General features: G+C 42.0%; 1 protein-coding gene across 1 annotated transcript in view; it reads left to right on the top strand.

Annotated features, from left to right (window-relative positions):
- Positions 1-692: 692 nt before the first annotated feature.
- THRAP3 (thyroid hormone receptor associated protein 3) overlaps positions 693-27160 on the top strand; it is a 54141-nt gene continuing 27673 nt past the window's right edge. Inside the window, exons 1-2 of the mRNA XM_081086255.1 lie at positions 693-789; positions 10484-10587. The gene's annotated coding sequence lies outside the window, so the exon portion shown is untranslated. The remainder of the gene's footprint in view (positions 790-10483; positions 10588-27160) is intronic.

Genomic DNA, 27160 nt, shown 5'->3' with positions numbered 1-27160 from the left:
GACCACACTTTATCGGAAAACCTCTTTCAGGGTTCCCATTGTTACCCAAGGCGGGGATGGGGAGGAGGCGCGGTGGCGGGCGATGAAGCCCATCCCGGCTCCTGGATCTCGGAAGGTCACTATCACAATAAAAACAACTCCATTTTGAATCGCGCTTCCAGGATACCAGAAGCTCTCACGAGCCTTACTTTGTGAGAGCCTCACAACAAGTCTGTGAGGTCGAAATAACGAGTCTCGTTTCATGGGGGAGGAAACTGAGGCTCAGAGCAGGCGGAGGATTTGCTCAAGGTCACAAAGCGATAAGGCGCCCGCATAGAATGAAAGCTAGGAGACCGGATTCTCAGCTCTGAGACTTTCAGCAGCTAAAGCAGGCCTCGTGTGGGTGGGGTCCGGCCCTCCCTCCAGGCTGGTTCCAAAATGGTGCGGGCTGTAGCGTCAGCAACACCTCCGCCCCTTCCGTCCACCTCCGCCCTTCTTCCCCAGGCCACCCAGGTGGGGGGAGGGGACGGAACGGGGCAACCCACGTGACCACCGACGACCTGGCGCGTGACGCAAAACGGCGGGCCTAACGCTTGATCTGCCTTGTGGGAAACGTAGTTCAGCGCACCGTCAAGTGGGCAAGGAAAAGCAGGTCTCCGACTACATTTCCCAGGAGGGAGTGAGGCGACGCTGCCGCTGCCGCCGTCGCCGTCGGAGAGCGGGGACGCGGGCGCGCTGTCGGGCGGGGGCGAGGCTTGGGCCGGTTGTGCCGTTGCGAGGCTGCAGCTGCGATCGCGGCGGTGGGCCCAGGTGAGTCCCCGGGTGGGATGTAGGGCCGTTTGACCGGTTCCAGTCATTTCATCTTTTATCTTTTCCTCGCGGTGTCCGGGTCAGGGTCCCCGGGCTCGCCTGCCGCGGAGCAGCTCCCCGGCGCTTACCCCCTGGCCTCCGAGCGGGCCCGCGTCCTCCGGCTCCTCCCCCTCCCCGCCCTACTGGGCTCCCCTGCGCTCCGGCCTAGTTCCTCAGGACGCTCAGGGCTGCCTTTTCTCCGGAGCAGTTTCTGCCTCCCTTTCTCCTCCTCGCAAGCTGTCTGGGAGCGCCTCCCCACCCCTCAGTCTCATGAACCAGGTTATTTGGTTTTCTTTTCCCGGAACTCTTGCGTGCCCTTCTCCCCCCCTCCTCCCCGATACTCTCCATTGGCCTGGTTCTGTCTTCCCCTAGGGCGCATGTGGCTGGCGCTCGGTAAATGTTAGTACCTCTTCCGTCCTTTCTGCCGCGTGGCCAGGGGAGGCAAGGGCCAAATTGATCTGCCTCGGGAGCATCTGTACGCCCACGTTTATTTCCATCCCTTGAGCTGGAGGTGAGGCCGACTTGACTTGCGTTCCAGTGATAATCTGCGTGTGTGCTGCTTACGTGAGGCAGTTTTTTTGCCTGCCTTCGCATCTAACCAACTTTTTGATCAGCTGTTCTTTTTGCCTTTGTGAGCCTGAGGGGAGGAGCATGGCGGCAGAAGCTGGCGAGTAGCGCTGGCGCCCCGAAGTTGGAAGCCACCAGGGCTAGTACAGTGTTTACGGGGAGGCTGTTCATTGGCCAGAAAGAAAGGCCTCGGGGAGTGTGGGAAGCCTGGGGCGGGGGGGGGGGCGAGCCCCGAGGCTTCTGGTGGCAGCACGAACAGAAATCCCCTAGATTCTGCGCGCCCGCCGTCAAAATTGGGCCCTGCTCGCTTGTGGTTTTAGGTCAGAGGGCTTCGCTTCCAAGGGCCCCGGTTTCCTTATCTGCTAAATAGCGGTGAGTAACGGTGGCCACGTCGTAGGATTAATTGTGAAGGTTAAATTGAAAACCGCTTAGCTCGTTATCTAATATGTATTAAACACTATTATTTTTGTCACCGTCATTTATAGGATTTCTAGGTTGTGGGTCCAGAGTGGAAAGGCGTGTATCACACCATTTTCCTTCCCTTTCAGGTGGTCCTCCCTTTTTTTGTTTGCGAAAATACTGTCTGTAGTAAAAAATAGTGTCTGTAGTAGTCTGTCCTGTTATCTCGATGCTAGACAGCCTTATAAAGAAAGATCCAAAAACGGCTGCTGCCGTGAACAACCTGTGGAGCGAATTGGGCTTAGTTTGTTCTTCACTGGGAAATGCGTTTCATGACCTGGTGTACACCCTGTAGCGATATCAGAAACATTTTGGCAGCTGTTTAGGCTTGCTTGGATTTTGTAGAAGAGGTGAGTTGGAGTTCCTATAAGAAACTAACAAAAAACCTTTATGTCCAGTACAATTCCATCTTTTTTTTTTTTTTTTTAAACCTTTCACAAGAGTGAAAGCTCTTCAGTTTTGGAAACTACAGTCCAGTTTGTAAAAATATATTTCTATTGATTTCAGGGAGGGACGGAGGGAGAGAGGGAAACATCAATGATGAGAGAGAATCATTGATTGGCTGCCTCCTGCATCCCCCCCAATGGGTATCCAGCCTGAAACCTGGGCATGTGCCCTGATGAGGAATTGGACCTATGACCTCCTGGTTCAGAGGTTGACACTCAACCACTGAGCCACACGGGTGGGGCTACAGTCTTTTTTTTTTTTTTAATATGTCTTTATTGACTTCAGAGAGGAAGGGAGAGGGAAAGAGATAGAAACATCAATGATGAGGGAGAATCATTGATTGGCTCTCTCCTGCACATCCTCTACTGGGGATCAAGCCTGCAACCCAGACATGTGCCCTTGACCGGAATCAAACCTGGGACCCTTCAGTCCGCAGGCTGACGCTCTATCCACTGAGCCAAACCAGCTAGGGCTACAGCCCAATACTTTTTTTTTTTTTTGAAGGGCATGATAGTTTATTTTAAAAACCGGTACCACACTGATACAGTCCAATTTTTAAAACTTCATTTTAGCACAGCCATTTTGCTCAGTGTTTGATCATCAACCCATGAACCAAGAGGCCTCTGGTTTGATTCCTGATCAGAGCATATGCCCAGGTGGTAGCTGGATCCCCAGTAGGGGGCGTGCAGGAGGCAGCCAATCGATGTTCCACTCATTGATGTTTCTATCTCTATTCCTCTCTCAAATAAATTAATAAAAATATAAAACATTGTATTCACAGATTTCTTTTAAAAAAATGCATTTTAGAGAGAAAGGGAGAGAGAGAAACATCAATCAGTTGCCTCTCACACGCACCCCAATTGGGGGATGGAACCCGAAATCTGACCCAGAACAAAACCATTGCTATTTTGGTGTACAAGAGGATACTCCAACCAACTGAGCCACTGGGCCAGGACAGATTTATTCATATTTAGCATTCCCTGTAGCTTGAAGTAGAGCACATTTTAGCCAAATAATAATGAGATTATTTAGGAATGTTTATCACTAATTTCATAAGGCACATTAACGTTTTCCTTAGGTCGTAACTGGCAAGAAAAGTCAGAAATCAGAGTTGACTGGATGGAGTTTGTGGCTTAAAGTTCTTTAACAGGTAAAAGGTAGCATGATGATGTGAAAGAACTGCGACACAGAGTCAGGGCCTTGGGTAAATTCCTTTTTTTGTTTTAATTTTATTTTAAAAAGTTTTATTAAGCTTACTGAATTTTTAGAGAGAGTGGAAGGGGAAGAAACATTGATTTGTTGTTCCACTTTTTTTCCTCTGTCCTCCCCATCCACGCCCCCCCCTCCACTTATTTATGCATTCATTGGTTGCTTCTTTTAAGTGCCCTCACCAGGGATCTAAACCTTGGTGTTTGGGCATGATGCTCTAACCATCTGAGCTACCCAGCCAGGACCCCCCCGCCCCCACTTTTTAAAATATATATATATATATATATATATATATATATTTTTTTTTTTTTATTGATTTCAGAGAGGAAGGGAGAGGGAGAGAGAGAAATATCAATGATGAGAGAGAATCACTGACTGGTTGCCTCCTGCACGCCCCCCACTGGGGATGGAGCCTGCAACCCAGGCATGTGCCCTTGACTGGAATCAAACCCTTCAGTACACAGGCTGATACTCTATCCACTGAGCCAAACTGGCTAGGGCCCCCCTTCCTTTTTGGGGGGCTGTTTTTCTCCTGTAAAACTAGGGTTGTGTGAAATATCCCTAGGAGTGCTTCCAGTTCTTAATTCTCTATGACTGTAATCCTAGTCATATTTGTTCAAAACTTTGTTCTGGTTCAGTTTGTTTGCATCTAGATTGGGTTGCATCATGGTCTCTTAGTCACAGGACTCTCTAGATCTTGGATTAAAGCTAGTTGTATACCCCTCAAAGCTATACACCCTATCCATGATCTGAAGATAATGAACTTTCTCTTTATTCTAGCACTTCAAGTCACAATTCTTTTACAAATAACTATTTCAGTGAGATTAGAAATAGATTCATAAAAGTTTTAAGTGTAGACTAGAAGTTGTGTTGGCCAGGTTCTCAGCAGAATATTACTGAGCAGAGATAAACTCCTCTGTTGCATTGTAAGTACCTGGGAGGTTTTCTGATTCATCTTTGTGCTTTCAACAGTGCCCAGTGAAGGAAATTAACAATTAGTTATTATTTTAGTGCTTGCTATATTACTAGGAACTGTAGTCAAATTTCGATGTTCTCATTTAATCATTGTAGCAGCTTCTGAGGTAGTGTTACTCTTTTTTTATAGATTGAGAAACAGGCTTAAAAGAGTAAATGTGTTTTATTTTGTTTTTAATGTCTTTAAAAACTGATTTTAAAGAGAGGAAGGGAGAGGGAGAGAAACATCCATTGGCCTACTGAGGAATGAGCACACAACTTGGGCATATGCCTGCCCAGGAATCAAACTGGTTATCTTTGGGTGCAGGGACAATACTCAACCACTGAGCCACACTGGCCAGGGCAAGAGTAAAAATGTTTTAAATTCGTTTTTCTGTGACACCAGAGCCTATAATCTTGCCTCAACATACCGCTTTACAAAGACATTTTTCATAGAGTGCACTCAATGAATGTTAGCTTAGTGAAATATTTTTAAAATGTTTAAAAATCTTCTATGTGCATTGTTTCAGGCTTTTATGTTAGTATTTTTAGAAGAGAGAATAGCCAGTCCTTACAGGCCAACTGAATATCTTATTAAGAGGACATCTCAAGGCAACCAGTGGTTGGTAACTGTTCCAAAATAAACTGTGTTCCAAAATAAAACATTAAAACCAGCGAGGGGGACTAGAAATTGGGGATAGGGAGGGAAGAAAGAGATCTCTTTATTATATACTCTCCTACAGTTTGAAATATTTGCTGTGTATATTTTTTTCCTTTTTTTTAAAATATATTTTATTGATTTTTTACAGAGAGGAAGGGAGAGGGATAGAGAGTTAGAAACATTGATGAGAGAGAAACATCAATCAGCTGCTTCCTGCACACCTCCTACTGGGGATGTGCCCGCAACCAAGGTACATGCCCTTGACCGGAATCGAACCTGGGACCTTTCAGTCCGCAGGCGGATGCTCTATCCACTGAGCCAAACCAGTTAGAGCTTTTTTTCCTTTTTTAAAACTACATATGCGACAACATAGATGAGTCTTGACATTATGCTAGGTGACATAAGCTAGACATCACAGGACAAATATTGTATGATATGACTAATGAGGTACTAGAATAACATTCATAGGGACACAGTAGAATGGTGGTTGTGGGCAATTACTATTTAATGGGTACCTAATTTCAGTTTGGGAATATTAACGTATTCTGTAGATGAATGATGGTGATGGTTGTGTAAGTGTGAATATACGTAATGCCACTGAACTAAAAACTATGCACTTAAAAATGGCTAAAATGGCCGAAACCGGTTTGGCTCAGTGGATAGAGCGTCGGCCTGCGGACTGAAGGGTCCCAGGTTCGATTCCGGTCAGGGGCATGTACCTGGGTTGCGGTGGGGGATGTGCAGGAGGCAGCTGATCGATGTTTCTCTCTCATCGATGTTTCTGACTCTCTGTCTCTCTCCCTTTCTCTCTGTAAAAAATCAATAAAATATATTAAAAAAAAAAATGGCTAAAATGGCCCTGGCCGGTGTGGCTCAGTTGGTTGAAGCATTGTCCCAGGCACCAAAAGGTTTCCTGGTCAGGGCATATACCTAAGTTTTAGGTTCAGTCCCCAGTTGGGGCACATATGGGAGGCATCCAATTGATGTTTCTCTCTCTCTCTCTCTCTCTCTCTCTCTCTCTCTCTCTCTCTCTCTCTCTCTCTCTCTTCCCTGTAAGCATGTCCTTGAGTGAGGGTTAAAAAATGTTTAAACGGGTAAATTTTGTCTTAGATATATTTTATGATAGTAAAAAGAAACTGTAATTAATTTATTTGTCATTCAACACACATGTATCTAGACCAGCCGTGGGCAAACTACGGCCCGCGGGCCAGATCCGACCCGTTTGAAATGAATAAAACTAAAAAAAAAAAAGACCATACCCTTTTATGTAATGATGTTTACTTTGAATTTATATTAGTTCACACAAACACTCTACCCATGCTTTTGTTCCGGCCCTCTGGTCCAGTTTAAGAACCCATTGTGGCCCTCGAGTCAAAAAGTTTGCCCACCCCTGATCTAGACACTGGGAATCAAAAGAGTTTAATCTGGTAGTTACTACCAATATTAGCATAGTAATATTGCCGGACCAGTAGTTTTCTAGAAAGTAGAGGCTTAAGTTGTAGGGAAATGGTGGTAGCTTATAAAAGTTTTGTAATGTGATTAAAAAGATGATAAATTCAGGGAAGATAGCTGTTATGGTTTCAGATAAGATAGTCTTATCCTCTGGTGGATGACTAAAAGGACTCAAATGAGATGTTATTTGGTCCTGAGTGTCTCTGCATTGTGTGAGAGCATGATTTTAAAAATCATCAGTCTAAGTAGAAACTGTCATATGCACAGATGGCATGTTGATCCTTCTCATGTAAACTGAGAACCTGTGGTACAGAATAATGGTATCATTTAGGAGGCAGACTCATTCAGCCTGCAGTCAAGTATAGGCTTGTGTTTATTACCAGAGTATATTGCTTAAGAGGTTTTGAAGATGTAATAAGCATCATATATTCTGATTCTGCCATAAAACCAAGTTCTGAATTGTCAAGAGAAAAAAGGGTAATTGTTTAATTGACCATACAACTGACTACCCCTACCAGCTGGTTGAAGTCTTTGTCTTTTTTTTTTTTAATAGATTTCAGAGTGGAAGGGAAAGGGGGAGAGAGAAACATCAATGATGAGACAGAATCACTGCTTTCTCCTGCAAGTCCCTCACTGGAGATTGAGCCCGCAACCCAGGCATGTGCCCTTGACTGGAATCGAACCCGGGACCCTTCAGTCCGCAGGCTGACATGCTCTATCCACTGAGCCAAACCAGCTATGGCTTGCTTTGTAATTTTCAATAGAATGGATTTACAGACATCAAATCTGCAGCTTAAGCTAATTTCCATAGTCATTCAATATTCAATAATAGTGTTTAGGGGCCATTCCTTTTGTTCAGAAAAATTTGAGGTTCAGCCCAGAGCTAAAAAATAGAATCACAATAAAATTTTACTGCTGTTAACACCTTATGCGCCATGTTAATCACCAGTGACTGACACTATCTATAGTTTCTGTTTGGACCTCGTCACTCTCCAGCCGCCAGCATATCGGTGAAATTGGATATCGAGGGCTAAGCGGAAAGGAAGATAAAACAGGCTTGGCGCTTAACATGTTAAGCCAATCGAACTGCTCTTTGGTACAGCAGTTTAAGATTTACCTATTATTGACTGATGGTAAAGTCTACAAAATTGAATTGAGAGTGAATGAGTCACTCTTGACAAAACTGGCTCAATATGGGATAGCTTAAAAATTTTTTTGCAGAGTACCTGCTGACAGAAATAGTACAGAATAATAACCATATGCTTTAAATACTGTGCATTTTAACAAGCTTTGTAAATTTGTCTAACTAAGCCCTCCACACATTTTTACCACCATCATTTCTGACACGTTTTAGCAGATCAGGTTGTATTGAATTAGTGTTTTCTCAACTTAACTATATATATATATTAGTATATATATTAATATATATGCATACATGTACATATATATTTCAGAGAGGAAGGAAGAGGGAGAGAGGTAGAAACATCAATGATGAGAATCTGCCTCCTGCACACCCCTTACTGGGGATCGAGCCCACAACCTGGGCATATGCCCTTGACCGGAATTGAACCTGGGACCTTTCAGTCCACAGGCTGATGCTCTATGCACTGAGCAAAACTGGCTAGGGCTCTCAACTTCTTTGAAAAAAATTCTTGCCTGTTGTTGTAACATACAGACTCTTCATAGAGGCTAACTCTTCTGTCACCTCAAACTCAATATTAACGTTTCCAATAAACAACTGAGCAGTATCAAAAATTGCTTTCGGCCCTAACTGGTTTGGCTTGGTGGATAGAGCGTCGGCCTGCGGACTGAAGGGTCCCAGGTTCAATTTCGGTCAGGGGCATGTACCTTGGTTGCAGGCACATCCCCAGTAGGGAGTGTGTAGGAGGCTGCTGATCGATGTTTCTCTCTCATTGATGTTTCGAACTCTCTATCCCTGTCCCTTCCTCTCTGTAAAAAAATCAATAAAATATATTTTAAAAAAAGATACAAGTTGTTTTAAAAAAAAATTTGCTTTCAGATCATCAAGAGCCAAAGAACACCACTCAAAATCATTTGCCTTTTTTTCTTTTTAAACACATGCCTAATTTTGGAACAGTTTCAGATAATCAGAAAATAGTACATGTATACCACCCATGCATTTCCCCTGTTAACAGCAGATAGAGGCCGAGAAGTATACCTATGACTGTCCAAATGACACAGGCAGGACAAGTTGGGGTGGTGGTGCATAAACACTGTGGTGGCAGGAATGACTCAGGGCTTCAGGTGTCTTCTTTTACAGAATAACAAAGTGCCAGAGCCTCATTTGTATCTCCACCCATTGGGACAATGGAAAATTGAAGACTTGTTGGGATGATAAAGTTCTTGCCAATGTCCAGGAAGAGGTTAATAAGAAAGAAACACGATGGGATACTAAAATGGAAGATTTGTGTGTGTTTGGTTAGGATTTTAAGGATGGATGAATTGGAATAGTTCCTTAATTCAGTGAGTTGTAGAGTAAGCAGTTCTCAGTCCTATAACTGTCATCAGGATTCCCCTCAAACTGATGTGAGTCCCTGTGCCTCTGCAGTTAGAAATAGGGAAAGAGGTTTTGGATGCTGTAACCTAGGATGAATTCTAAGAATAAGCTGCAAGAATATATGCAAAAGAAAAAAAGAATATATGCAAAAATATTTTGTATGAGTTTTTGAAAGTGCTTTATTTTTACTGTTTATCAATTAAGTAAAATATAGACCAACACTATCATTAAGTTGGTAACAGGCTGACTGAGTGATAATTTCATCCATATAGAACAGTTTTATCCTGTTAGTTTTAAGGGTAGGTTTTTGTTGCCTCTTTGTAGTGTAAATTACCTGGTTACATTTGGTATAGGTCAAGAGTTTATTGCTTGGGTTATCAGCAGCTGTATCACTGTTAGGAAGATTGACATATTAACAGGTAGAATGAGATGAGTGTAAGGAGAGACATGTCTAGGATAACACAGAAGCAATACCTAACCCAGCCTTGGTAAGCCAGGGACAGCTGTCTGGGGGAGGAGACCCTCATAGGAATGGGTTTGGAAGAGGCTTTCTAAGCTGAGGGTTCCGCATGTACTAAGAGACCATACTTTAAGAAAATACATTAATTTCTTTCCGGGCTAAATAGGCATGGGTTCAGCCGTATGTAAGCTACAGGTTTCAGAAAAAGCTAAGTTGGGTATCCTTAATTGAGTGAATATTAAGTGAAAAAAATTAATGTCAAGCCTGCATCTTTAGATGATTTGAATTTCGGTGCCTTCCTACTTTATAGTAATGTGAATGCGTGATAAAGCTTTAATAAGCTAGGAGTGAAGACATTAACTACATACATGAGCTTGTTGATCTTAGATTTCTTGTTGTAGATAACTGCCTACATAGCTTTGATGTATGTCCATGTTAGTTTAGGTCTGGGAATATTTAAACAACTGGATCAGAAGGGGTTTTTTTATGTTTGAGGGATGAGGATAGGAAGTTATTTTAATTTGAAATGTATTTATTAAATTTAGCATACCTCAGGTAAGTATTTTTGTTTCAAATCTAATTATTCTGAAGTAATTTTCCAGGTTGAATTAATGGTGTTTGTGAATTAGTCTTGCATAATGCAAGCTAACACCTGAAATGTTGCCAGTGAAAGTATCAAGTTATAAGAGGAAGGTTTTGGCTTTCTGTACTGTATCCTTAGTGGAAGATGTTGAATGGGTTAAAACTTCTATGAGAGACAGGCAGAGACTCAGGCCAGTCAGTGTACTTAGAAGCCTGCGTTCACTTGGAGTGAAATTCACGGCTGAAATAGAATTTTTGCTTATAGATTTCAAGTGTTTGCATTTCAAGATGGAATCTGCAAGGATTGTGTAGCTATTTTATCACTGCTTATTTCTTATCATTCCAGAATTGTATCCTGACTTTGTACATTGGAGAAGCCAGCGGCATTGCCCGTGTTTGAGGTAGTGTCTGTTTGGGATCCATTGCAAGTCGAATTATTGTTCATACAAGGTAAATGCATGGTGGTGAAAGGAACTAATAATAACTTCACTGACTTCTAAAGCCAGTCTTATATTAAGAGTTGTATATTCATAAAATTCCTTAATGGGACTTTCTGGGTTCTTATTAAGCAGTGTTTGTTTGTCAGCTTAACCAACTGAAATAAGATGGTAAAGTAGCCAGCTCTCCTCTTTGATTCCTTTCTAAGTTGTAGAATCAGCTTGTGCTCTGACAGGGAATCGAATCTTGACCTTTCGGCGCATGGGAGGACGTTCAACCAACAGCTATGCCACCCAGTGCCTAGCAGTTACATATATATATATATATATATATATATTATTGATTTCAGAGAGGAAGGGAGAGGGAGAGAGAGAGAGAAATATCAGTGATGAGAGAGAATCATCCATCGGCTGCCTCTTGCACGCCCCACACTGGGGATCTAGCCTGCAACCCGGGCATGTGTCCTGCCTGGACTGTAGTTACTTTATTTTTTTTAAAATTCTTTATTGTTGAAAGTAGTACATATGTCTCCTTTTTCCCCCCATTGACCTCTCCTAGCCTGTGTAGTTACTTTTTAATTTTAAATAAGTTTTCAGTTCTTTACACATTTATTCATTTGGAAATACTGAAGAAAGGTCATCTATAAACTTGACGTATGTAATTATGGTTAATGTTTTGTTGCATCGTCTCTTTTCATGCATATGGTACTGGTATATTTGTATGTTTAATTAAGATTGGGATTGCACTGTCCAGGAATTGAACCTGCAACCTTTTTTGGTGTATAGGATGATGCTCCAGCCACACAAGCAACCTGGCCAGTTTCATGTTTTCATGTTTAAATGACTGATGGCATTTCATCATTGATGTGCCGTATAATTTTAACTAGTTCTTTTTAGTAGACATTTAAGCTTTTCTCTCATTTTTCCTTGTCTTAGATAGCTATGTGATGGATATGAATAAATTCATGTATACAGGAAAGGCAAAAGTAGGTTTATAATTTTGAGCAGGCATATCAAACTCAAAAGCTAACACGGGCCAAATAAGATTTAAGTTTATGTGGGCTGCAAAAAAACAAAAGCTTCAATTTTCATAGAAATGTAGGTTAATTCAGTAGAGACATCCTGAATACAAAGGGCTGAAATAAGTAATCGTTAACAAAATAATAGAATATTTTAATAAAAATTAATATTTTTTCTTGAACATTAACTTACCACTGAATAACTGCACAAATTAATAAGTGTAATGCAAGTAAACTTATTTTTCTTGATCTCTGAAAGCGAACTATTTCCTGTTGCCCCCACCAAACAAGTCAGTCCAAGACTGATGACATGGCAATTGGCTGCTAAAATACTCGCTGCTAGTATTAGTGGAGAGAAATGGTGCGCCTGTGTGTAAGGCGCGTAAGGGAAATGAATGCAACATAATTATAGTAATCAGTCATTGGCAAATGTTGTAATTTATTATTAATAAGTAGAGGTCCGGTTCACGAATTTGTGCACAGGTGGGGTCCCGAAGCGGGTGTGGGGGGTGGCCGGGATGCAATTGGCCCTCCGGGCAGGTGGTGGGATGCCCTTGCCGGCTCATGTTCCGGATCCATCCCGCTGACATTCGTGCTGGTTATCAACAGCCAATTGGTGGCCACTTTTATTTATTTATTTATTTTTATCATTATTTTTTAAAATATATATATATATTTTTAAATATATTTTATTGATTTTTTATAGAGAGGAAGGGAGAGAGATAGAGAGTTAGAAACATCGATGAGAGAGAAACATCGATCAGCTGCCTCCTGCACATCTCCCACTGGGGATGTGCCCGCAACTCAGGTACATGCCCTTGACCGGAATCGAACCCGGGACCTTTCAGTCCGCAGGCTGACGCTCTATCCACTGAGCCAAACCGGTTTTGGCTTTAAAATATATTTTTATTGATTTCAGAGAGGAAGGAAGAGGGAGAGAGAGATAGAAACATCAATGATGAGAGAGAATCATTGATTGGTTGCCTCCTACACACCCCCAACTGGGGATAGAGCTCACAACCCAGGCATGTGCCCTTGACTGGAATTGAACCTGGGACACTTTGGTCTGTAGCCAAATGCTCTATCCACTGAGCCAAACCAGCTAGGGCTGGTGGCCACTTTTATATCCTTTCTTCCTTGTGGAGTGTCTAGGGAGGGGAGCGGCTGCAGTGTCTGAGGCCAACTTCCAGGAGGCCAGCGGTGCAGTGAGGGTCGTGCAGGTGGGGTGGCGCTGGTCCATCGGTGCCTGGCCCGTTCTCCAGAGATTGGACCTGCAGGACTACTGAGGGAGTGGCTGCCGCCGGGTTGGTTGGCCACCGGGATGGATATGTCAGCTGAGCGGTGCTCCCACTGTGGGAGCGCACTGACCACCAGGGGGCAGCTCCTGTGTTGTCTACCCCCTGGTGGTCAGTGCGCATCATAGCGACTGGTTGGTTCGTTACTTAGGCTTTTATATATATACTAGAGGCCCGGTGCACAAAAATTTGTGCACTCGGGGGGAGGGGGTGTCCCTCAGCCCGGCCTGTGCCCTCTCGCAGTCTGGGACTCCTCGGGAGATAACGACCTGCTGGCTTAGGCCTGCTCCCGGGTGGCAGAGGGCAGGCCCAATCCCTAGGTGCAGCCCCTGGTCGGGCTTAGAGCAGGGCCGATTGGGGAGTTGGGGTGCCGCCCCCTGTCATACACAGAGCAGGGCGATTGGAAGGTTGTGATTCCACCCTCAGTCACGCTCAGGGTAGGGCCGATTGGGGGGTTGGGGCCAATCAGGGGGTTGGGGCATTTCCCCCTGTCACTCGCAGAGCAGGGTCCATCGGGGGGTTGGGGCTCTGTACCCTGTCACGTACAGAGCAGGGCCAATCGGGGTTGGGGCGCCACCCTCTATCACCCACAGAGCAGGGCCGATCAGGGGGTTGGGGTGCCGCCACTCTCACACTCAGGGCAGGGCCGATGAGGAGGTTATGGCTCTACCCCGTCACACACAGAGCAGGGCCCGTGGGGGGGGGGGTTGGGGTGCCGCACCCTGTCACACAGAGCAGGGCCGATCAGGGGGTTGGGGCGCCGCACCCTGTCACACACAGAGCCGCAGGGCAATCAGGGGGTTTGGGTGCTGCCCCCTGTCACGCTGATCCCGGTGCTGGGAGGCATATTACCTTTTTACTATATAGAGTAGAGGCCTGGTGCATGGGTGGGTGCCAGCTGGTTTGCCTTGAAGGGTGTCCTGGATCAGGGTGGGGGTCCCCACTGGGGTGCCTGGCCAGCCTGGGTGAGGGGATGATGGCTGTTTGCAGCTGGTCACACACCCTTCAGGGTGGGGGTCCCCACTGGGGTGCCTGGCCAGTCTGGGTGAGGGGCTGAGGGCTGTTTTCAGGCTGGTGGGTGACTGAAGCTCCCAACCGCTCCTTTTTTTCTTTTTTTTCTTTTTTAATTCTGGGCCAGCTTTAGCTCTGAGGCTCCAGCTCTTAGGCCTCTGCGCTGCTGAAAACAGGTATCTGGTTTGTTTCAATTCAAAACAATGTATAACTCCAGCTCTGAGATCCCAGCTAGCTGAAAGCTGGTTTCTGGTTTTTTTTTTTAGCTTCTATGTTTGTTAAAATGTTTCTAACTGCAGGCTCAGAGGCCTGCAAGGCAGGCGAGGAAGTCCGTTACTGAAGCAAGCAAGCCTCATGTTAGTTTCAAGCTGCCTGGCTGCCAGTTACTTTGCATATCGCCCTGATTAGCCAATGGGAAGGGTAGTGGTCGAACGCCAATTACCATGTTTCTCTCTTATTAGATAGGCTATAGGATGTCCCTATTTCCCCTCTTTTGCCCCCTGTACCCAGCTCTTGCCCCCCTGGTTCTCCCTGGCCATCACCATACTGTTGTCTGTATCCATGGGTTGTTCATATATTTTCTTTGGCTAATCCCTTCTTTAAATTCACTTCTTTAAATTTTTATTTTCAGATAAGTGCTTATAACTGTACTATTATATATTTTCTATTATATCATTTAGAATTAAGAAATTTTTTAATTGAACCTTTGTAAATTTTAGCACAATTTTACAAATTATGCTGGAAGCAGTTAGATTTTTCATGTAATGCAGATACATTTCAATTAATACTTCATTAATTTTTAATTTTTAATATTTTAATTTGAAATCTCATACATGTAAAAAAAACCTATAAAATACTACAGCATATTATATGTACCCTTCACCCAATTTCTTAGGTGTTAATAATTTAAACATAACCATCATACAACTAACAAAATTTGGAATATATTTCTCTTATAATCTCTTTAATGTTACTTAATCCATTTACTTTGTTTTTGTTAATTTTCACCCAATGATATTTTTCCATTGAATTTTAGAGAGAGTGAAAGGAAAGGGAGAGACACACTGATTGGTTGCCTCCTGCACATGCTTTGATAGGGACTGGGGATCAAGCCAGCAACTGAGGTACATGCCCTTGACTGGAATCAAACCTGGGACCCTTTAGTCCACAGGCTAATGCTCTATCCACTGAGAAAAACAGGCTGCAGCTTAATTCATTTACTTTTAATCTATATGTGTCTTTATATTTAAAGTGGGTTTTGTTTTTGATTCATCCTCATAATCTGTCTTTTAATTGGGTGCATTTATGCCACTGACTTTCAGAGTGCTTACTGATAGAGGTTATTACCATATCCGGTGGCTCCTGGGGCTTCTGGAGCGGGGCTGCCTTGCCGTCCAGGACCCGCCAATTGGGTCCCGGGTGGCAAGGCAGGGGCAGGCCTGCCCTGGATGGCAGCTGGCTGGCGGCTCTCACTGTCCCACCCTGCCTGCAGCATGCAAATTAGCCGCCATCTTTGTTGGTGGTTAATGTGCATATCATGCTGATTAGCCAGTGGGAGGTGTAGCGAAGGTATGGTCAATTACCATGTTTGTCTATTATTAGGTAGGATTATTTTTAATTTTTTAAAAAATATTTTTATTGATTTCAGAAAGAAGGGAGAGGGAGAGAGAAATAGAAACATTGATGAGAGAGAATGATTGATTGGCTGCCTCCTGCACACCCCACACTGGGGATTGAGCCCGAAACCCAGGCCTGTGCCCTTAACCAGAATCGAACCCGGGACCTTTCAGCCTACAGGCTAAAGCTTTATCCACTGAGCCAAACTGGCTAGGGCAGAACTTTAAGCATTTTAGCTATATTGTAAATTTCCTTGGAGCTACCTTCTGATCTGCTCTGTCTGAATGTGTACTCTAGGTAACTGCCCAGCATGATGTTTCCCATCTCTCTCATACTGGATCCCATTTTCTTTTCCCATATCCTTCTTGATTTGATCTCTTGTTCTAGAAGTGCACCTTTCCCACTGGCTTCCTGTGAAAAGGGTATAAAAGGTAAATTTGTATACAGACATACCTAAAAATGCTCTTTTAAAAAAATATACTCCCTCTGTCCCATAATAATAGTAACAGTTGATGAATGTAATTTGTCCCATAATAATAGCAAAACAAAATAAATATAGAACGCGACATTTACTATCAAAAAACTAGATTAAATTAAACAATAAATTAAAAATAGTACTCCTAATTTTTATTTTGAGTGTTCAGATAGTTTCTGGATTTTTCAGTAATTTCATTACTGCATTTTACTTTTTTTTTTAAAATATATTTTACTGATTTTTTACAGAGAGGAAGGGAGAGAGAGAGTTAGAAACATCGATGAGAGAGAAACATCGATCAGCTGCCTCCTGCACATCCCCCACTGGGGAAGTGCCCACAACCCAGGTACATGCCCTTGACCAGAATCGAACCCGGGACCTTTCAGTCCGCAGGCCGATGCTCTATCCACTGAGCCAAACCGGTTTCGGCTCATTACTGCATTTTAAACGTGTAGATAGGATCCCTTGGCTGCGAAGCTTTGCTTTCCCTATATGCGTAAGCTTAAAATTATTTGAGCCATCGTTCTTCATTGCTTCCAGCATAACTTGTTGAAGTGACAGAAACGTATTATTCAGTATTTCGGGAGAAATATTATCAAAGGCTAATATGGTGCCTCTTCTGCTAAGAGGAATATGCCTAAGTTTTTCTCCATAATCTTTGCATTTACGTCCACAGTTTTGTTTTTTTAAAGAATCAAGATTAGCATAAGATTCTCCTTGACAATTATTTTTGGAACCATATTTCCAAATTCTTGATATGGTAATTCTGTTGCACTTAAATTGTTTTGCAGCTAATGTAATTTCACCTTTCTGCAACTTTTCCTTTTTCTTTTGATGCATCAAGAACTGGACAATCACAACTCAATCTTTGCTTGAAAACTCTCTTTTTTTCATCTTACTTTTACAATGGGTTGATATTCAATTGAATTAAAACAATTGATTTCGATCAGCGGATGAAATTCGAAAAGTAGTTATAATTCATAATAATTAGATTAACCTAAAAATTGAAAGATGTGTCAAAACAAATGACAGATGTCGTGAAAGATTGATTTTGATTGAAGGCTTCACAATTTAGCGCTACAACATAACTTACAGCTGCATTCGCCAATAATTCCCGTTTAAATATTCACCTGCTACTATTACTATGGGACAGAGGGAGTATTTTATTTTTTACAGAGAGGGAAGGGAGAGGGATAGACAGAAACATCGATCAGCTGCCTCCTGCACACCCCCTAACTGGGGATGTGCCCGCAACCAAGGTACATGCCCTTGACTGGAATTGAACCTGGGACCCTTCAGTCTGCAGGCTGATGTTCTCTCCACTGAGCCAAACCAGTTAGGCCTAAAAATGCTTTTATTCTATCTGTATATTGATCATTGGTTTGGTTTGGGTATAGAATTCTAGTTTGGAAATAATTTTCCTTCGTAATTTTGTAGACACTGCTCTATTGTCTTTTGGCTTTCATTGTTGGTGAGATGTCATTTACCTTTGCATATAACCTGTATGTAACTTCTGGAACTTTGAAAGTTTTTCCCCCCAATGTTCTGAACTTTCATAGTGATCTGGGAGTGGCTCTTTTCATTTAATGTGCTGATCACTCAGTGGACTGAAATTTTGTTCCTCAGTTCTGGGAAATTTTTAAGAATTATGTTGTTGATTTTTCTTGCCTTTATTTTCTCTACTCTCTCTTGAATTATTGTTTGGGTGTTGGACCTTTTGAAATGATCTGGCACATCTCTCTCTCTCTCTCTCTCTCTCTCTCTCTCTCTCTCTCTCTCTCTCTCTCCCTCTCCCCCTCTCCTATTCCTTCTCTGTATTTTTGCTCTTTCTGAGAGATGTCCTTGGCTGTTTTCTAACCTTTGTTGTAGATATATATATATATATATATATATAGACACACACACACACACACACAAGTTTCTTTATCCATTTCATATTCAGCAAGAATTTTGTTGAATCAGTCCTGATGATTCATGCAACCCTAAACAACTTTGGTCACTGCAAGATAGAGTTATGCCCTTCATACATTTGTAGAAAGTTGTTCTTCTACATTTGCTAGGACAAATTGGTAATAATTGGTTCTTCAAATTTTCCCATGTGAGTCAGTGATTCAAATTGCAATAAATTAAAAAGCACTTCCTCCCCATTTCTCATATAGGCTATTTAATTTGCTAACATCATGGATGATGAGTTATTTATTGTAAGAACACTTAAGATGAGATCTACCCTCTTAACAGATTTTAATTGTGCAGTACGTTGTTCACCATAGATACAACGTTGTACAACAGATTTGTAAAGCTTAACTGCAACTTGGTGCACATTGAGTAGTAACTGCCTATTTCCCCCTCCCCCAGACTGGCAACAAACGTTCTGCTCTTTGAATCTGTGAATGTGTCTAGTATTTTAGATACATCATATAAGTGTAATTGAACAGTATTTGTCTTACTGTGACTGGTTTATTTCACTTAGCATAATGCCTCATGGTTCATCCATATTGTCACATATTGCAAAATTCTTTTTTAAGGCTGAATAGTATTCCATTTTATATGTATACTAGAGGCCTAGTGCATGAATTTCATGCACGGGTAGGGTCCCTAGGCCTGGCCGGGGATCAGGGCCTTCCTTCATTCTGTGCCGCCCCCTGGTGGTCAGTGTATGTCATAACAAGCGATCGAACTGCTAGTCTTTCGGTCGAACTCCCAAGGGGACACTTTGCATATTAGCCTTTTATATATCCTATCTAATAATAGACAAACATTAATTAGCCGTAACTTCGCTACCCGTCCCATTGGCTAATCAGGGCAATATGCAAATTAACTGCCAACTAAGATGGCGGTTAACCGCCAACAAAGACGGCGGCTAATTTGCATACTGCAGGCAGGATGGGACAGCGCCATCCTGCCTGCCCCATCCTGCCTGCCCCGCCGCCATCGGGCCTGCTATTTGTGACCCGGGTGGTGGGCGACCCGACCCACGGCTGGCGGGCGTGACTGCAGCGATCCGCCACCGGCCAAGCCCCCAACTGGCCCTCCCGCAGGAGATCGGGGCTGGTGGGGCGACCGCAGCGGTCCGCCAGCACTCACACCCCCAACCGGCTCTCCCAAGGGGAACAGGCCTAAGCCGTCAGTAGGACATCCCCTGAGGGCTCCCAGTATGTGAGAGGGGGCAGGCTGGGCTGAGGGACACCGCCCCCCCCCCCCCGCACGAATTTTGTGCACTGGGCCCCTAGTATAGATTATAATTTTCTTTATCCATTCATCTGTCGTTCTTTGCACATTTTGGCTATTTGTGTGCTGCAATAAATAAGGGAGTGCTAATATCTTCTAGGTTTTTATTTATCTTTTGGATAAATACCCAGAACTGGAATTGCTGGATATGTGTTCTTATATTTTTATTTACTGTTTAAAAATATATTTTATTGATTTCAAAGAGGAAGGGAGAGGGAGAGACAGAAACATCAATGATGAGAAAGAATCATTGATTGGCTGTCTCCTGCATGATCCCTACTAGGGATTGAGCCCAAAACTTGGGCATGTGCCCTGGCCATGAATGGAACCAGTGAACTCCTGGTTCATAGGTCAACGCTTAATCACGAGCCACAGCACCAGAGCCAAAAAGTATATTTTTAAAAAAGGAGTAATGGTGTCCATATCTCACAGTTTTGAAGACCAAGGTAGACAGATAACTGGGAAATCCCTGCTTCCTGGAAGGGAACCGAAAATCCCAACACACAGTAAGCAGTGAAGCTAGGACTAGAATTCAGATTTCATTCAGTGTTTTCCATAATATGTTACTTCAAGATGTGAGCATAAAAGTGGGTATAAGTGAAGGAATATGCTGAAGCAAATACTCAACCTGAAATGCCCTGTTCCAAGTGGACAGAACCCTTATTGAGTCACTTTATAATACTGGACCAGGTTCTGTTAAGTAGTAGTGTCTTTGCCACCAAAAAAGAACTGGGTTCAAATCTTGGCTCTTCCATTCATTAACTGAATAAAATACTCTCCCAATCTTACAAAAAAGGGACCTATACTTCACAAAACCGGCATGGGAATTAAATTAATATTTGTATGTAAACTGCCTGGCATGTAACAGGTGATCTCCATAAACTATGTTTAGCTATGACAACAGAGAGATTGAGCTTCTCTGAGAGCAGATTTTACCAGTGATTCCATTTTCTTAATATTAGTAATAAGCAATCAGATCTTCCTACACAAAGTGTTTTATACCTTTACTGGCTAAGTTGTCGTGTGCTACACTGAAGAGGTGTATAGAAGCAAGAGGAGGGCATATTCTGAGGTCATGACCTTTGGAGAACAAATCCCTTTGCTGCTGGGTGTTAGCAGGGAAAATCAACAGCAACCTGAGGGGCCATTCATTTGGAAGTCTTCATCACAATATTCCCAGTGCAGGTAACTTGTATCTTCTGAGAATTTGCTCAATTGAGGTCTACTATGCTCAGGATCATCTATGCAATTAAACTCTCATCATTGGAGAAACAGAATGAACCACCTAGCATTGTCAGCAGTTTAAATATCAGTTCACTCCAGACACTCTTCTCCTATATCTCTAGGGGAGGATCTAATTATTTCCTAGGGTAACTTATATGCATACATTTTTTAAAAGGAACAAAACTGAGTTAACCATATTATACATCCCTACATTTACATATTTAAAGCAAGTTCTACCAAATTCCATATAATTCAGTATTTAATTATTTATCATTATTTAAAAAAATTTTATTTTAGAGAGGAAGAGAGAGAGAAACATCAATTTGTTGTCCCACTTATTTATGCATTCATTTGTTGATTCTTGTATGTACCCTGACTGGGGATCGAACCTGCTACCTTGGCATATCGGGATGACACTCCAACAAACTAAACTACCTGGCCAGGGCTAATCAGTATTTAAAGTTTGAAGATTTTAGTACTAAGCCGCATAATTTTTTTTTTTATGCTAAAGATTTGCACAGTTGTTCTTGATTCTGTTTTCTCTCCCTCTTACACAGGAGAGGATAATCTCCTGAGAAAAGCATAAAACAGTAAACATGTTTAATATTTCACCTGAGCTTTGTCTCTCCCCCTTCCCCCCCAACTACCCAGAGGCATACAGAGCACAAGTCGGCCCACTGCTTTGTCTGTAATCCTTTATGAATAGTGAATTTCTTTCTTGGTTAATTTGTGCATCTAATTTTTCTTTATCTTAGTCATTTGTGTCTTTTTCACCACAAGATTTCTAAGGGAACTAGGATAGCCAAAACTGTCCTGAAAAAGGACGAAGTTGGAGAACCCACACTTTATGATTCAAAATGTACTTTAAACCTATAGTAATCAAGATTGCATGACAGATCAATGGAATAAAATGAGAGTGCAGAAATAAATCCTCACATTTATAGTCAGCTGATTTTTGACAAAGATGTCAAGACATTTCAGTAGGGAAAGAGTTGTCTTTTTAACAAATGGTATTGGGACATACAGATATCCATATCTAAAACAGTGAAGTGAAGTTGACCCCGTACCTCACATTATAACACAAAATTTAAATCAAAATCGATCATGGATCTAAATGTAAGAGCTAAAAGTTTAAAGCTCTTAGTTTTCAACTTATGAGTAAATCTTTGTGACTTTGTATAAACCCTTCTTAGACATGACATCAAAAACAAACAAGAAAAAATAAGATAAACAGGACTTCATAAAATAAAATTAAAAAGCCCTTTTGTTTCAAAGTTCAGCATCAAGAAAATGAAGACAGCCCTGGCTGTTATGGCTCAGTTTGTTGGGCATCCTTCCGTGCACTGAGAGGTTGCTGGTTCAGTTCCCTGTTAGGGCACATGCCTCAGTTGTGTGCTGGATCCCCAATAGAGGTGTGTGCAGGAGGCAGCCAATCAATGTTTCACTCTCACATCGATGCTTTGCTTTGCTTTCTCCCCCTTCTTTCCTCTCTACAAAATCAATAAAATAAAAAAAAGAAATAAAATGAGAAGACAACCTAAAAAATGGGAGAGACTTTGCAAAGCATGTATGTAATAAGGAACTTATGTCCAGAATTTATAAAGAACTCTACAGCCCAATAAAAGGACAATCCAATGATTCGAAATTTAAAAGTGAAGGATCTGAATAGACATTTCTCCAAAAGTAGTTGTACAAATAGCCAACACACACGAAAAAATGCTCAAAATCCCTAGTCATTAGGGAAATAAAAATCAAAACCTCAGTAAGATATCACTTTACACCTACTAAGATGGCTGTACTAAAAAGACATAAGTGTTGGAGATATAGAGAAATGGGAACCCTTATGCAGTTCTGGTGGAAATGTAAAATTGTATAGCTGCTTGGGTATAATAGCCTGGCAATTCCAAAGTTAGGCGTAGAGTTATCATATGACTGAGCAGTAACACGCCCAGGTATGTACCCAAGAGAGAGAAAAACATCTCTGCACAAAAACATTACATGAGTGCTCGCTTCGGCAGCATATATACTAAAATTGGAATGATACAGAGAAGGTTAGCATGGCTCCTGTGCAAGGATGACTCGCAAATTCGTGAAGCATTCCATTAAAGAAAAGAAAAAGAAAAAACAAACAAACATGTACATGAATGTTTATAGCAGCATTATGCATAATAGCAAAAATGTGGCAACAATCCCAATGCCCATCACCTGATGAATGAATGAATAAAGTGGGTTATATTGTGGTATGAAAAAGGAATGTACTGATAACAGGCTACAACATGGATGAATCTTGAGAACATGCTAAGTGAAAGAAGCCAGTCACAAAACCCCTGAAGTATCAGGCATAGGCAAATATGTAAAGACAGAACATGGATTAGTGGTTGCCTAGCACTGTGGGGTGGGGGGTGTACATGGAAACCAGTCTACTATTTTAATTTTTCACACTCTATTTTTCTGCCCTTTTCTGATTTATCTTGAGAGCAATGCTGCACTGAAGAGCCTGGTGCAACAGACAAGCAAGAACCATTTTTATGTTCATTTTCTTGTTATTAGTCTCTTGTTATACAAAGCTCTTTGTTCTCTACAATTGGCTGTAGCATTCTTAGTTTAGGCTCTCTGAAATCATCTATAGCAGAAATATTCCTGCTGTCTTTGGCAAGGGATGTGTTTTGCACTGCAAGTTCTGAAAGATTTCAGGCAGAGCCTGTTTTCAATTTTTGCATATGTTATGAGTTAAGAGTTAGGGGTTGGGGAAGAGAGCTGTTGGCTGCTTTAGTTAAGCATCTGGACTCTCCTGGTTCAAGATAATCATGCTTCTGAGATTGATTGATTTTTTTTTTATTTTTAACTGGTCAAATTCACAAGAGACTGATGGGTGGATATACCATGTGTAGCCTGTAAGGTAATAGCTATTCTGACATAATGTCTGTGTTTGAATTCTGAACTTAACCAGCTGTAGAACTTTGAGGCAAATTACCAACTCTAAGTCTTCATTTTCTATTCTGTAGAATAGGTACAGAACATAGTACGTAATGAAGTTTGTGTATATAAATGATATAATGCTGAAGGTTTATAGCTCCTTGTCTGTCACATCTTAGTGTTAGCAATTGTTATTGATAAAGTGTCAGGGAATCAATTTCCAGTGGATACAGATCTACTAGGAAAGCCAATATTTGCCTAGGGTAGTCTTTTCTGGTAGGCAGGTCCATCCAGAGTCCAGATTCTAAGTTAGAAGGTGTTTGAACATAGTCAAGATATAGAGCAAGAGGAGCTAGATGTTCATAAGTAAGTCCATCAAATCAGGGTAGCTAAATTATCCTACTTGAGGAAATTATGTATCCTGGCCTTTCAGGAGAGTCCCAATTTAAAATACTTTTTCCCATTGTGAACATAAATGTTTGATAAACTTTATGTTGGTAGATATTAATGTCACCCCCAAACCCCCAGTCTGTCTCAACCAGAAACAGGTAAAAAATCTTGACTACGTTAACTTTTAGGTTGAAGGTAGCTATTTTTCTTAAGGTAATTATTATGGGTCATTAAATCATAGCATTCTTTTTCTCTGAACTGCAATTTCCCACTTTCAATATTCAGTATTTGTCACTAAAACTTGTGTGTTTATAAACTCAGGTCATAGATGACACACAATTAATGTATCTTAATGGTATTTACATCATAAATTAGAGACCCAAAAGGATTCTGTCTTATGTTGAGATTTTTGTGTTTCTTTTTGTAGGGTTATTTCTTGGGAAGATTTCCATAGGTGATTGTTGTTCTCCATTGTTTTGACCATTAGCTTCCTTTTATTTATGCTTATTATTTTAAAATATATTTTTATTGATTTCAGAGAGGAAGGGAGAGGGAAGGAGAGAGAGAGAGAGAGAGAGAGAGAGAGAGAGAGAGAGAGAGAGAGAAATATCAATGATGAGAGAATTATTGATTGGCTGCCTTCTGCACGCCCCCCACTGTGGACCAAGCCTGCAACCCAGGCATGTGTCCTTGAGCGGAATTGAACTGGGACCCTTTAGTCTACAGACTGATGCTCTAGCCACTGAGCCAAACTGCCTAGGGCCATTAGCTTCCTTTTAAAGGGTGATACTTATTTGTCCTGTCCTGAAATTCTTTAGGCTTAGGTCTTATTTGGGTCTTGTAACTCAAACATTAAAATAAATGTAATATTCCTGCTTCTTTGAATTAACATTTGGCTTTTCTATCTTGATCCCTTGGAAGTTTCGTGATGTTAATGCAGTCTAATAACCTAAGAAAATAAGATAACTTCTATGCTTCATTGCTACAGGGAATTAGATGTTGCTAGAAAAAGAGGCTGGTGTTCATTAGAATACCTTGAACTTCGTTTGGTCTTAAATTGATTGTAATGTGGGGATTGAAATGAGAGTTAACACCATGAGAAATGCTCTGAAAATGCCCTTTAAGGTACACAAGATCTCTTGAAGAAATTGAATGTATCCTGTGAGATAAGTTGTGAGATAAGTTTTGATATTAATGGGAATGAGAAAAGGAAATAAAAAGAGTGATTTGCCCAGCAAAGTCTTGTGCAGGTGTTAACAACAGTGAAGCTATTCAAAACATTTAGATGTAGGGAGGTGGGAGAGGGTTATGAGGGGAAAATGGTGAAGGAGACTTGGGGTGGTGAACACAAAATACAGGTGTATTGTAGAACTGAGCACCTGAAACATAATTTTATTAACTAATGTCACCCCAATAATTCAGTCAAAACAAAACACTTAGGAGTTACTATCAAGATCTCAGAACTATACCATAGGCCAGTGATGGCGAACCTATGACACGCGTGTCAGAGGTGACACGCGAACTCATTTTTTGGTTGATTTTTCTTTGTTAACTGGCATTTAAATATATAAAATAAATATCAAAAATATAAACCTTTGTTTTACTATGGTTGCAAATATCAAAAAATTTCTAGCCCTGACTGGTTTGGCTCAGCGGATAGAGTGTCGGCCTGCGGACTCAAGGGTCCCGGGTTCGATTCTGGTCAGGGGCGTGTGCCTTGCTTGCGGGCACATCCCCTGTGGGGAGTGTGCAGGAGGCGGCTGATCGATGTTTCTCTCTCATCGATGTTTCTAACTCTCTGTCCTTCTCCGTTCCTCTCTGTAAAAAATCAATAAAATATATTAAAAAAGAATTTTCTATATGTGACACGGCACCAGAGTTAAGTTAGGGTTTTTCAAAATGCTGACATGCCGAGCTCAAAAGGTCCGCCATCACTGCCATAGGCATTAGTTCCCTGGCCCATCTCAATTTTCCATATCCTTCCATGGGTTGAGAGAGCTTTAAAAGACTTTGTTTTGAGTTGATTTCACATGTTAGGGTGGCTGTGGGTCTGTTTTATGTTATTATTTTATTTTCAGGTTATTTTTATTTATCTTTATTTTTACTTTTGAGAGTACATTTATTAAAACTGGAGACAGTGAAACAAGGAAGGGCTCAGTGGTTCTCAACCTTCTGGCCCTTTAAATACAGTTCCTCATGTTGTGACCCAACCATAAAATTATTTTCGTTGCTACTTCATAACTGTAATGTTGCTATTGTTATGAGTCGTAATGTAAATATCTGATATGCAGGATGGTCTTAGGCGACCCCTGTGAAAGGGTCGTTTGACCGCCAAAGGGGTCGCGACCCACAGGTTGAGAACCTCTACAATAGAAGCAGCAACGGGAGAGATTAGGTGGGCTGCTTTGGTTCTCTAGAAATGTTACAGGAAATAAATGCGTCTATGGGGGCTGCTTTGGCTCACTGAGAAGTTAAAGAAAAGGGGGCCTTGGAGAAAGGTTCAGGGGGTTGCTTCCCTGGTTGCATGTCTCCTAGGGACCCTTAGAGTTTAGGAGATGCAGGACTGTGAGGGAAGAGGAAAATGTGGGTGTGCTCCTGGCAGGAGGAGCCACCAAATCTATAATAATAAAAGCATAATATGCTAATTAGACCAGACGTCCTTCTGGACCACCTTCCAGATGAAGCTGGCCAGGGCTGCGAGGGAAGCCTGGATCCCGGGTGCCAGAGGGAAGCCGGTGTCGGCAGCTGGGAGAAGGAAGGCCTACTCTTGCATGAATTTCATGCATTGGGCCCTTAGTCTTTCTGTAAAAATAAACAGCCCAGCTGGGTGTGGCTCAGGAGATGAGTGTCGACCCAGGAACCAAGAGGTCACCAGTTTGATTCCCAATCAGGGCACATGCCTGGGTGCAGGCTCAATCCCCTGTGGGGGTATGCATGAGGCAGCCAGTTGATGTTTTTCTCTCCTCGATGTTTCTATCTCTACCTCTCCCTTCTTCACTCTAAAGTCAATAAAAACATAGTTTTTAAAAATACAGTTAGGTATTTTCTGAGAAGACATTTTAGAATATGAGCTTAGTATTTAGGGATTGAAGGGTACTTGCGTAGTTTCTATATAGCCTGGCCATTTAGGCTGCCACAGTTGGAACAACCCCTGGGGTGGTCAATTGAGAGGCTTTATTTGGCACTACTTAGTTTTAGGAACCCAATGTCCTACCAAATATAACCCACAAGGTTCCAAACATGGGGCAAACTGTAGTAAATACTCCCAAAATGTTTGTTGTGGTGAATTCAACAGACATCTACCATGTGCCAAGCACAGTGCTGGCATAACACTAGGGACACTAAGAAGAAACTTAATCTGGAGTGAGAGGGGAGAGGAGTAATTTAATTCTTTCTTATCTTTGAGGGTTT

The sequence above is a fragment of the Myotis nattereri genome (genome assembly GCF_964212035.1).
Source record: "Myotis nattereri genome assembly, chromosome: 3".
Lineage (NCBI taxonomy): Eukaryota > Metazoa > Chordata > Mammalia > Chiroptera > Vespertilionidae > Myotis > Myotis nattereri.
Note: the sequence above shows the minus strand (reverse complement) of the source record. Positions and strands in the feature narration are given on the sequence as shown.